General features: G+C 43.8%; 1 protein-coding gene across 1 annotated transcript in view; it reads left to right on the forward strand.

Annotated features, from left to right (window-relative positions):
• Positions 1–13658, forward strand: part of KCMF1 (potassium channel modulatory factor 1) — a 459539-nt gene that overhangs the window by 193842 nt on the left and 252039 nt on the right. The window lies entirely within an intron of this gene.

The following is a 13658-nucleotide window of genomic DNA, read 5'->3' on the forward strand; positions in this document are numbered from 1 at the left end:
AAGTGACATCTATGTTAATTCACTTTATTCTGTGATAACAGAATCAATCAAATGAAACAAATTCGCACCGCAGGTGTGAGAAGAAATAAAATTATATTTATTTAATCCAAAGCCAGTTCAAGGTATAATAAAGAGGGGTTTATCAACTATATCTTCAGGTACATAGACTTTGCAAAGTTTGAAATAATGAACAAAATCTTTTTATGATGTGTCTATGTATTAACAACTTACTTGTAGATGTCTACTGAGACTGTCCTGGAAAGATTAATGGCTCACAATCCATAGAAGTATGTGAACTGAACTGAGTTGAGTTGTACGTCGACGTTTCAGTCTCTGTTGTAACCATCCATGAGATCTTCATCAGGACTTGGACTGCAGTGTCTGTGTATCTGGAAACATATTTGATGAACATCCTTTATTATACCTTGAACTTGCTTTGGACTTAAAAATATCATTTTATTCATTTTATTTTTTCTCACACCTGCTATGCAAATTAATTTAATTTGATTTATTCTGTTATCGCAGAATGAAGTGAATTAACATAGATTTTTTTTGGACATCTTTAGAATTATATATAAATTGATAAGTGTTTTGGTTTACTAAGTCCCTTATTGCTATTTTGTTCCTGGTACTCATTTACGTGGCAGCGCAACAATATAGGTTACCACACAATGAATTTGGAGAAACTATTTCCCACACTTTTGCACTGTGCCCATTCTACTTTTGAGATTAATTAATGCCAAATCATAACATGGCCTCTAAAATGATGTACTGAGTGGTATTTTGAATGTAACAGACAGGATATATGTTAGAAATGGGGTTTCTGGTTGGCTGACGTATGCAGCTAAGTTACGCAGAACTCACCACTCTAGTAAAGCCAAGTAAGTTACAAACCGAAGATAACCTGTACTCACCCTCTGGTAGCTTGGCGCGCAGCAGGAAGGTTTATCATCAGGTGCAATGTGTAAAGCATTTGTGCAACACTCACACCAGTGACAATAAATACACTACAAAAGAGACTCCACAGGAGTTTCTATAAAAATACTGTTCCTATTATTATTATAATATATATATATATATATATATATATATATATATATATATATATATATATATATATTCGATGGCATGTGTAGCTGCAGATACACATGCTGTGCACATCCCGCCATCTGGTGTTGGGCTCGGAGTGTTACAAGTTGTTTTTCTTCGAAGAAGTCTTTTCGAGTCACGAGATCGAGGGACTCCTCCCATTTCGGCTCCATTGCGCATGGGCCATCTCCATCTTATATTGTTTTTTTTCCCGCCATCGGGTTCGGACGTGTTCCTTTTCGCTCCGTGTTTCGGGTCGGAAAGTTAGTTATAATCTCGGAAAAATCGTCGGTATTGTTTGCGTTCGGTATCGGGTTAGTTACAACAGATTGACACTGACTTTTGAAGAGCTCCGGTGGCCCTTCGGGGTTTTTTCGATCCCCCGTCGGGGCCTGGTCGGCCCGGCCACGTGTCTCTTCAAGGCTGATGGAACGAACCCATTCCGCTTCTGCCCAAAATGTCATAACAAGTATCCGTATACAGATCAGCATCTGGTCTGTAACTTGTGTCTGTCTCCAGAGCACAAGGAGGATACCTGTGAAGCCTGTCGAGCGTTTCGGTCGAGGAAGACATTAAGAGACCGAAGAGCAAGAAGACTGCAGATGGCGTCGGCGGCGACAGGACAAGGGCGTTTCTAGGAGGAAGAAGAAACCTTCTCCATCCAGGAATCGGGACTCGGACGAGCTCGATCCCGAAGAAACGCCGAAAACCGTGAGTAAGACGTCGAAACATAAAACTCACGAGAAGACAACAAAAGCCCAGGGGACGCCACCGCCAACAGGCCATGGCTTAACCCGAAAAATAGGTGATTGATCATCGGCACCGAAAAAGGGCATGCATGTGGCGAAGTCATCCGACTCCGGTCGAGATACCGCCAGACAGCAATCTCAGGCCCGAGACAGCGGCTCCGAGCAGATTCGGCACCGAGACAGTGGCACCTAAATGGTTCGGCACCGAGACACCACGACCCCGAAAATAAAGAAGGTTTCCTCAGAGCCCAAAAAGGCGAGCGAAAAGATTTTGATTCCGAAACGTCCAGCCTCAGAACCGAAAACAGGTTCCTACACAGAGGAACAGGGATTGTCCTCACAGATGCAAGGACACAAGTTCGGAGAGGAACTTGAATCAGTTGAGCCAGACTACACTCAAAGAAGGCTCCACATTCAAAAAGACACAGGGAAGATAAGCACTCTTCCCCCAATTAAGATGAAAAGAAGACTTGCCTTTCAAGAAAAGGACAAGCAGCCACAGGCAAAGGTGGCAAGACAAACAACTCCATCACCATCAATGCACACATCACCGGTAGCCACTCCACCACTGATGCAATCCCCGACTCATACTGCAATGAGTCAAGATGATCCCGACGCATGGGACCTTTGTGATGCTCCTGTATCAGATAACAGCCCAGACTGTTACCCTGCGAGTCCGTCGCCACCTGAAGACAGTACATCCTACACGCAGGTGGTCTCAAGGGCAGCTGCTTTTCATAACGTCACCTTGCATTCAGAACCAATTGAAGATGACTTTTTGTTTAATACACTATCCTCCACTCATAGCCAATACCAAAGCTTACCTATGCTCCCGGTAATGCTAAAACATTCCAAACAAATATTTCAGGATCCTGTAAAAGGCAGAGTCATAACTCCAAGGGTGGAGAAGAAGTACAAGCCACCGCCAACAGACCCTGTTTATATTACGCAGCAATTAACACCAGACTCTGTGGTTGTCGGGGCAGCTCGCAAGAGAGCAAACTCTCATACCTCGGGAGACGCACCACCTCCAGACAAGGAGAGTCGCAAATTCGATGCTGCGGGTAAAAGGGTTGCAGCACAAGCAGCAAATCAATGGCGTATTGCCAACTCACAAGCACTTTTGGCAAGGTACGATAGAGCTCATTGGGACGAAATGCAGCATTTCATAGAACACTTACCCAAAGAGTTCCAGAAAAGGGCACAACAAGTGGTGGAAGAAGGACAAAGTATCTCCAATAATCAGATACGGTCAGCAATGGATGCAGCAGATACGGCTGCAAGGACAGTAAATACTGCGATAATGATAAGGAGACACGCATGGTTGCGTACGTCAGGATTCAAGCCGGAAATACAACAAGCCGTGCTGAATATGCCCTTTAATGAACAGCAGTTGTTTGGGCCGGAAGTCAACACTGCTATTGAGAAACTCAAAAAAGATACTGATACGGCAAAAGCCATGGGTGCACTCTACTCCCCACGGAGCAGAGGCACATTTCGCAAAACACAATTTAGGGGAGGGTTTCGAAGTCAACCTACAGAGGCCACAACCTCACAAGCAAGGCCCACTTATCAAACCCAATATCAGCAGGGAAGTTTTCGGGGGCAATATAGAGGGGGACAATTCCAAAAGAATAGAGGGAAGTTCCAAAGACCCAAAACTCCTCAAAACAAGCAGTGACTTCCAAGTCACACATCCCCAACACATAACACCTGTGGGGGGGGAGACTAAGCCAATTTTACAAACATTGGGAGGAGATAACAACAGACACTTTGGTACTGGCAATTATCCAGCATGGTTATTGCATAGAATTTCTAAAATTCCCTCCAAACGTCCCACCGAAAACACACAATATGTCAAAACAACATATAGATCTTCTAGGACTAGAAGTTCAGGCATTGCTACTGAAAGAAGCAATAGAATTAGTACCAAAACAACAGTAAGGAACAGTAGTTTACTCTCTGTACTTTCTCATACCCAAAAAAGACAAAAGTCTGAGACCTATAATAGATCTCAGAACATTAAATACCTACATCAAATCAGATCACTTTCACATGGTGACACTACAAGACGTAATCCCACTGCTCAAACAACAAGACTACATGACAACACTAGACCTAAAGGATGCATATTTCCATATACCGATACATCCTTGACACAGAAAGTACTTAAGGTTTGTATTCCAAGGGATACATTACCAATTCAAGGTGTTGCCATTCGGAATAACAACTGCGCCAAGAGTTTTTACAAAGTGCCTGGCAGTCGTAGCTGCACATATCAGAAGGCAGCAAATACATGTGTTCCCGTAACTAGACGATTGGCTAATCAAAACCAACACGCTAGAAAGGTGTTCACAACACACAAAGTATGTCATAGAAACCCTCCACAAACTAGGTTTCTCAATCAACTACACAAAGTCACACCTTCTGCCGTGTCAAACACAGCAATATTTGGGGGCGACAATCAACACATTAAAAGTAATTGCCACTCCAAGTCCACAAAGGGTTCAGGCATTTCACAATGTAATACAGGCCATGTATCCAAAACAAAAAATACAAGTCAAAATGGTGATGAAACTCCTAGGCATGATGTCCTCATGCATAGCCATTGTCCCAAACGCAAGGTTGCACATGCGGCCCTTACAACAGTGCCTAGCATCACAGTGGTCACAGGCACAGGGTCAACTTCTAGATCTGGTCTTGGTAGACTGCCAAACATACACCTCGCTTCAATGGTGGAACAGTATAAATTTAAACCAAGGGCGGCCTTTCCAAGACCCAGTGCCACAATATGTAATAACGACAGATGCCTCCATGATAGGGTGGGGAGCATACCTCAATCAACACAGCATCCAAGGACAATGGGACACTCACCAAAAACAGTTTCACATAAATCACTTAGAACTATTGGCAGTATTTCTAGCGCTGAAAGCATTTCAACCCATAATAAGCCACAAACACATGCTTGTCAAAACAGACAACATGACAACGATGTATTACCTAAACAAACAGGGAGGGACACAATCAACACAGTTGTGTCTCCTGGCACAGAGAATATGGCATTGGGCGATTCACAACCACATTCGCCTAACAGCACAATTTATTCCAGGGATTCAGAATCAGTTAGCAGACAATCTCTCTCGGGATCACCAACAGATACACGAATGGGAGATTCACCCCCAAATACTGAATACTTACTTCCAGAGTTGGGGAACACCACAAATAGATCTATTTGCAACAAAGGAAAACTTAAAATGCCGAAACTTCGCATCCTGGTACCCACAAGATCAGTCTCAGGGCAATGCGTTATGGATGAGTTGGTCAGGGATATTTGCTTACGCTTTTCCCCCTCTCCCACTCCTTCCATATCTGGTAAACAAGTTGAGTCAAAACAAACTCATACTAATAGCGCCAACATGGGCAAGACAACCTTGGTACACAACACTACTAGACCTCTCAGTAGTGCCTCATGTCAAACTACCAAACAGACCAGATCTGTTAACGCAACACAAACAACAGATCAGACACCCACATCCAGCATCGCTGAATCTAGCAATTTGGCTCCTGAAGTCCTAGAGTTCAGACACTTAGACCTTACACAGGAATGTATGGAGGTCATAAAACAAGCTAGGAAACCTACCACTAGACATTGCTATGCAAATAAGTGGAAAAGATTTGTTTATTACTGCCATAATAATCAAATTCAACCCTTACATGCATCTGCCAAAGACATCGTAAGATACTTACTACATTTGCAAAAGTCAAAGCTAGCTTTTTCTTCCATTAAGATACATTTTACTGCAATTTCAGCGTACCTGCAAATTACGCACTCAACTTCTCTATTTAGGATACCAGTCATAAAAGCGTTTATGGAAGGCCTAAAGAGAATTATACCACCAAGAACACCACCAGTTCTTTCATGGAACCTCAACATTGTCTTAACACGACTCATGGGTCCACCTTTTGAGCCCATGCACTCTTGTGAAATGCAATACTTAACATGGAAAGTTGCATTTTTAATTGCCATCACATCTTTAAGAAGAGTAAGTGAGATTCAAGCATTTACCATACAAGAACCATTTATTCAAATACACAAGCATAAAGTAGTTCTACGGACAAATGCTAAATTTTTACCAAAAGTCATATCACCGTTCCACTTGAATCAAACAGTAGAATTACCAGTGTTCTTCCCACAGCCAGATTCTGTAGCTGAAAGAGCACTACATACATTAGACATCAAAAGAGCATTAATGTACTACATTGACAGAACAAAACTAATTCGAAAAACAAAACAATTATTTATTGCTTTCCAAAAACCTCATACAGGAAATCCAATTTCTAAACAAGGCATTGCTAGATGGATAGTTAAGTGCATTCAAACCTGTTATCTTAAAGCAAAAAGAGAACTGCCTATTACACCAAAGGCACACTCAACTAGAAAGAAAGGTGCTACCATGGCCTTTCTAGGAAATATTCCAATGATCGAAATATGTAAGGCAGCTACATGGTCTACGCCTCATACATTTACCAAACACTACTGTGTAGATGTGCTAACGGCACAACAAGCCACAGTAGGTCAAGCAGTACTACGAACATTGTTTCAAACAACTTCAACTCCTACAGGCTGAACCACCGCTTTTGGGGAGATAACTGCTTACTAGTCTATGCACAGCATGTGTATCTGCAGCTACACATGCCATTGAATGGAAAATGTCACTTACCCAGTGTACATCTGTTTGTGGCATTAGTCGCTGCAGATTCACATGCGCCCACCCGCCTCCCCGGGAGCCTGTAGCCGTTTAGAAGTTGATCTTGAACATTTGTAAATTTGTAAATATATTACTTTAAACTACATTATGTACATACGTATTCACTCCATTGCATGGGCACTATTACTAGCATACACAACTCCTACCCCACCCTCTGCGGGAAAAACAATCTAAGATGGAGTCGACGCCCATGCGCAATGGAGCCGAAATGGGAGGAGTCCCTCGATCGCGTGACTCGAAAAGACTTCTTCGAAGAAAAACAACTTGTAACACTCCGAGCCCAACACCAGATGGCGGGATGTGCACAGCATGTGAATCTGCAGCGACTAATGCCACGAACAGATGTACACTGGGTAAGTGACATTTTCTATATATATATATGTTCAATGGCATGTGTAGCTGCAGATACACATGCTGTGCATTATCCTGCCATCTAGTGTTGGGCTTGGAGTGTTACAAGTTGTTTTTCTTCTAAGAAGTCTTTTCGCGTCACGAGACCGAGGGACTCCTCCCATTTCAGCTCCATTGTGCATGGGCGTCTACTCCATCTTAGATTGTTTTCTTTCCGCCATTGGGTTCGGACGTGTTCCTCTTCGCTCCGTGTTTCGGTTCGGAAAAGTTAGTTAACAATCGGAAAATTCGTCGGTATTGTTTGCGCTCGGTATCGGGTTAGCAATAACACATCGACACCGAAGAAAAGAAGAGCTCCGGCAGCCCTTCGGGGCTTCGACTCCCCGGCGGGGCCTCGTCGGCCCGACTGCGTGCGTCTTCAAGGCTCATGTAACGGACCCCATTCCGCTTCTGCCACAAATGCCACGCTAAGTATCCTTATACAGACCAGCATTTGGTCTGTAATTTGTGTTAGTCCCCCGAACACAAAGAGGATACCTGCGAGGCCTGTCGGACATTTCGGTCAAAGAAGACGCTAAGGGACCGGAGAGCTCGAAGGCTTCAAATGGCGTCAACGCCGGCTGGACATCACAACGTTGAAGAAGAGGAGACATTCTCCATTCCTGATTTGGACTCGGACGAGCCTGAGCGTGAGCAGCCGGCGAGGCAACAAACCTTGAGTACAACAGCCCTGGCCAAAACTCACTCAGAAATTATGAAAGCCCAGGGGACGCCACTGCCATCAGGCCATGGCTTTACCCGTAAGCACGGTGACCAAGCATCGGCACCGAAAAAGGGCACACACCAGCCGAAGACATCCGACTCCGGTCGAGATACTGACACAGAGTATACTCGACACTGAGATACCGGCTCCGACCAAACTCGCACCAAGATACCGGCTCCGACCAAACTCTGCATCGAGAGATCGGCACCCCGAAACCTAAAAAAGTTGCTTTGGAGCCGAAAAAGACTGCTGAAAAGGTTTCGGTGCCGAAACATCCAGCCTCGGAGCCAAAACAAAGCTCCTATACCAAGGAACAAGGCCTTTCCTCACAACTACAAGGCCATAAATTTGGACAAGAGCTAGAGATGGGAGAGCCAGACTATACACAGAGGAGGCTCCATATACAGAAGGACACAGGGAAAATAAGAACTCTTCCCCCAATTAAAATGAAGCAGAAACTAGCTTTCCATGAAACAGAAAAGCAGCCAAAAGCAAAGGTGGCTAAAGAAAAAACACCACCCCGTTTTTCACCACAGCCATCGCCAACGCACTCACCACAACTGTCCCCAATTGCAACACCCCCAATGATGCAATCACCAATGCACACAGGGATGAGTCAAGATGACCCAGATGCATGGGATCTGTACGATGCACCAGTATCTGATAATAGTCCGGAATGCTACCCGGCAAGACCATCGCCACCAGAAGACAGCACTGCTTACATTCAGGTGGTCTCCAGAGCAGCTACTTTTCATAACGTAGCACTGCATTCCGAACCTGTAGAGGATGACTTTTTATTCAATACCCTGTCATCAACACATAGCCAATACCAAAGTTTGCCTATGTTACCAGGCATGTTAAAACATGCTAAACAGGTGTCTCAAGACGCAGTCAAAGGCAGAGCCATATCACCTAGGGTCGAGAAAAAGTACAAACCTCCCCCTACGGACCCTGTGTACATAACGCAACAGCTAACTCCTGACTCAGTGGTAGTAGGAGCAGCCCGGAAAAGGGCAAACTCACAGAATTCTGGGGATGCACCATCACCCGACAAGGAAAGTCGGAAGTTCGATGCAGCAGGGAAAAGGGTGGCAGCACAAGCAGCCAATCAATGGCAAATTGCCAATTCGCAAGCTTTATTGGCAAGATACAACAGGGCACATTGGGACGAAATGCAACATTTCATTGAACACCTTCCCAAAGAGTTTCAGAAGCGTGCCCAACAGGTTGTGGAGGAGGGCCAGGGTATCTCCAACAACCAGATAAGATCTGCAATGGACTCAGCAGACACAGGCGCCAGAACAGTAAACACAGCAGTTACCATTCGGAGACATGCATGGATACACACCTCTGGATTTAAGCCAGAGATCCAGCAGGCTGTGCTGAATATGCCTTTTAATGGACAACAACTGTTTGGGCCGGAGGTGGACACAGCTATAGAAAAGCTAAAGAAAGACACTGATACGGCCAAAGCCATGGGCACGCTCTACTCTCCACACAGCAGAGGCACCTTTAGGAAGCCATACTTTAGAGGGGGGTTTCAGGCCCAAAGCACAGAGCCTTCCTCCTCACAGGCTAGACCCACATACCAGGGCCAATACCAAAAAGGAGGCTTTCGGGGAAAATATAGGGATGGACAGTTCCCTAAAACAAGAGGGAAATTCCAAAGCCCAAAAAACCCACAAACTAAACAGTGACTCCAACGTCACAAATCCCCAACACATAACACCAGTGGGGGGGAGACTCACCGATTATTACCAAAATTGGAAACACATAACTACGGACTCGTGGGTCCTAGACATTATCCAATATGGTTATTGCATAGAATTCCTACAATTACCACCAAATGTGCCTCCAAAAGCGCACAACATGTCCAAACAGCACTTGGATCTATTACAACTAGAGGTCCAAGCATTGTTACAAAAAGATGCTATAGAACTAGTACCCAAACATCAGAAAGGAACAGGTGTTTACTCCCTGTATTTCCTAATACCAACAAAAGACAAAACACTGAGACCCATCTTAGATCTCAGAACAGTAAATCTTTACATCAAATCAGATCACTTTCACATGGTGACACTTCAAGACGTGATTCCCTTGCTCAAACAAAAGGACTACATGTCAACATTAGATCTCAAGGATGCTTACTTTCACATACCCATACATCCTTCACACAGAAAATACTTAAGATTTGTAATCCAAGGAGTACATTACCAGTTCAAAGTGTTAACGTTCGGGATAACAACAGCACCAAGAGTATTCCCGAAATGCCTTGCGGTAGTAGCTGCACATGTCAGGAGACAGCACATACACGTATTCCTTTACCTAGATAATTGGTTAATAAAAACCAGCACTCAGCAACAGTGTCTTAAACACACAAAATACGTCATAGAAACCCTTCACAAGTTAGGGTTCTCAATAAACTACCAAAAATCACGTTTACAACTGTGTCAAATACAACAATACTTAGGAGCAACAATCAACACACAAAAAGGGATTGCTACTTCAAATCCACAAAGGGTACAAGCTTTCCAAAACGTAATACTAAACATGCACCCAAACCAACACTATCAAGTAAGGTTTGTGATGAAACTTCTAGGCATGATGTCTTCATGCATAGCCATTGTCCCAAACGCAAGACTACACATGCGGCCCTTACAACAGTGCCTAGCAACACAATGGACACAAGCACAGGGTCAACTTCAAGATCTAATGTTGATGAACCGCCAAACATACTCCTCGCTTCAATGGTGGAATCCTATAAATTTAAACCAAGGGCGGCCATTCCAAGACCCTGCACCTCAATACGTGATCACAACAGATGCTTCCATGATAGGGTGGGAAGCACACCTCAACCAGCACAGCATACAGGTACAATGGGACGCTCAACAAAGCCAGCTTCATATAAATCATCTAGAACTACTAGCAGTGTTTCTAGCATTAAAAGCATTTCAACCGTTAATAGCACACAAACACATGCTTGTCAAAACAGACAACATGACAACAATGTATTACCTAAACAAACAGGGAGGGACACACTCATCACAGCTGTGTCTCTTAGCACAAAAGATTTGGCATTGGGTGATTCACAATCACATTTGCCTAATAGCACAGTACATCCCAGGAATTCCAAACCAGTTAGCCGACAATCTCAGTCGAGATCACTAACAAATCCACAAATGGGAAATTCATCCCCAGTTACTACAAACTTAATTTTAAAACTGGGGAACACCACTAATAGACCTATTCGCAACAAAAGAAAACGCAAAATGCCAAAACTTCGCGTCCAGGTACCCACACCCGCGCTCCAAGGGCAATGCGTTATGGATGAGTTGGTCAGGGGTATTTGCTTACGCTTTTCCCCCTCTCCCACTCTTTCCGTATCTAGCAAACAAATTGAGTCAAAACAAACTCAAACTAATACTAATAGCATCAACTTGGGCTTGCCAACCATGTTACACAACACTACTAGACCTTTCAGTAGTACCTCATATAAAACTACCAAACAAACCAGATCTGTTAACTCAACACAAACAACAGATCAGACACCCGAATCCAGCATCGCTCTATCTTGCAATCTGGCTCCTGAAGTCTTAGAATTTGGACATTTAGACCTTACACAAGAATGTATGGAGGTCATTAAACAAGCTAGGAAACCTACTACAAGACATTGTTACGCAAATAAATGGAAAAGATGTGTTTATTACTGCCATAATAATCAAATTCAACCACTACATGCGTCCACAAAAAAACATTGTAAGCTACTTATTACACTTATAAAAATCAAAGCTAGCTTTTTCGTCTATTAAAATACATCCCATAGCAATATCTGCCTATCTACAGATTACGCATTCAACATCACTTTTTAGAATCCCAGTCATAAGAGCATTTATGGAGGGTCTAAAGAGAATCATACCCCCAAGAACCCACCAGTTCCCTCATGGAACCTCAATATTGTATTAACACGACTCATGGGTCCACCATTCGAACACATGCACTCGTGTGAGATGCAATACTTAACCTGGAAAGTAGCCTTCCTAATAGCTATCACATCTCTTAGAAGAGTACGTGAAATACAAGCATTTACCATACAAGAACCCTTTATACAAATACACAAACATAAAGTGGTTTTACGCACAAATCCAAAGTTTTTACCAAAAGTTATATCACCATTCCACCTAAATCAAACTGTGGAACTCCCAGTCTTTTTTCCACAACCAGACTCAGTAGCCGAAAGGGCATTACATACATAAGACATCAAAAGGGCACTAATGTATTGCATTGATAGAACAAAACAATTTCGCAAAACAAAACAATTGTGTGTAGCCTTTCAGAAACCTCATGCAGGAAATCCAATATCCAAACAAGGCATTGCCAGATGGATAGTTAAGTGTATTCAAACTTGCTATGTTAAAGCAAATAGAGAACTGCCTATTACACCGAAGGCACACTCCACTAGGAAGAAAGGCGCCACAATGGCCTTTCTAGGAAATATACCTATGACAGAAATTTGTAAGGCAGCCACATGGTCTACGCCTCATACATTCACAAAACATTATTGTGTGGATGTGTTAACAACACAACAAGCCACAGTAGGACAGGCAGTATTACGAACATTATTTCAAACAACTTCAACTCCTACAGGTTAAACCACCGCTTTTGGGGAGATAACTGCTTACTAGTCTATGCACAGCATGTGTACCTGCAGCTACACATGCCATCGAACGGAAAATGTCACTTACCCAGTGTACATCTGTTCGTGGCATGAGACGCTGCAGATTCACATGCGCCCTCCGCCTCCCCGGGAGCCTGTAGCCGTTATATGTTGATCTGAATTATATATATATATATTACATGTTAATAAAACTTGTACATTTGTAAATATAAATCACTTTTAGACACATTATGTACATACATACTTACTCCATTGCATGGGCTCTTTTACTATATGCACAACTCCTACCTCACACTCTGCGGGGAAAACAATCTAAGATGGAGTCGACGCCCATGCGCAATGGAGCCGAAATGGGAGGAGTCCCTCGGTCTCGTGACTCGGGAAAGACTTCTTCGAAGAAAAACAACTTGTAACACTCCGAGCCCAACACTAGATGGCAGGATAATGCACAGCATGTGAATCTGCAGCGTCTCATGCCACGAACCAGATGTACACTGGGTAAGTGACATTTTATATATATATATATATATATATATATATATATATATATATATACATGCTGTGCACTGTTCCTGCCATCTAGTGTTGGGCTCGGAGTGTTACAAGTTGTTTTTCTTCGAAGAAGTCTTTTCGAGTCACGAGACCGAGGGACTCCATCTTAGATTGTTTTCTTTCCGCCATCAGGTTCAGACGTGTTCCTCTTTGCTCCGTGATTCGAATCGGGAAAGTTTAAGAAATCATCGAAAATCTGTCAGTATTGTTGCGTTCGGGATCGGTTTTCTATAGATACATGGGCACCGACGAGACAACCGCTTCGGCGGCCCTTTGGGGCTTCCGCACCAAACCGAGGCCTGGTTGGTCCGACCTCACCCTTCGTCGAAGACTCATGGACCGGACCCCCTTCCGTTTCTGTCCGACGTGCCACGCCAAGTATCCTTATACAGACCAGCATCAGGTCTGTAATCTGTGTTTGTCATGGAACACAGAGAGTATACCTGTGAGGCCTGCAAGGCTTTTCGGTCGAAGAAGACCGTGAGAGATCGACGAGCAAGGCGATTGCAGATGGCGTCGAAATCGACACAACACCTTGACGTCGAGGAAGAAGAGATGGCTATCTTGATACAGGGTTTGGAATCGGACGACTCCGACGGAGACCGACCATCGACGGCAGGACAAAAAGTGAGTACGCCTGCCCCGACCCAGCCCCAAAGTCAGACGAAAAAACAGAAGGCCTCAGGGACGCCACTGCCGGAAGGCCATGG

This window comes from Pleurodeles waltl, chromosome 1_2, assembly GCF_031143425.1.
Source record: "Pleurodeles waltl isolate 20211129_DDA chromosome 1_2, aPleWal1.hap1.20221129, whole genome shotgun sequence".
In the NCBI taxonomy this organism is placed as follows: Eukaryota; Metazoa; Chordata; class Amphibia; order Caudata; family Salamandridae; genus Pleurodeles; species Pleurodeles waltl.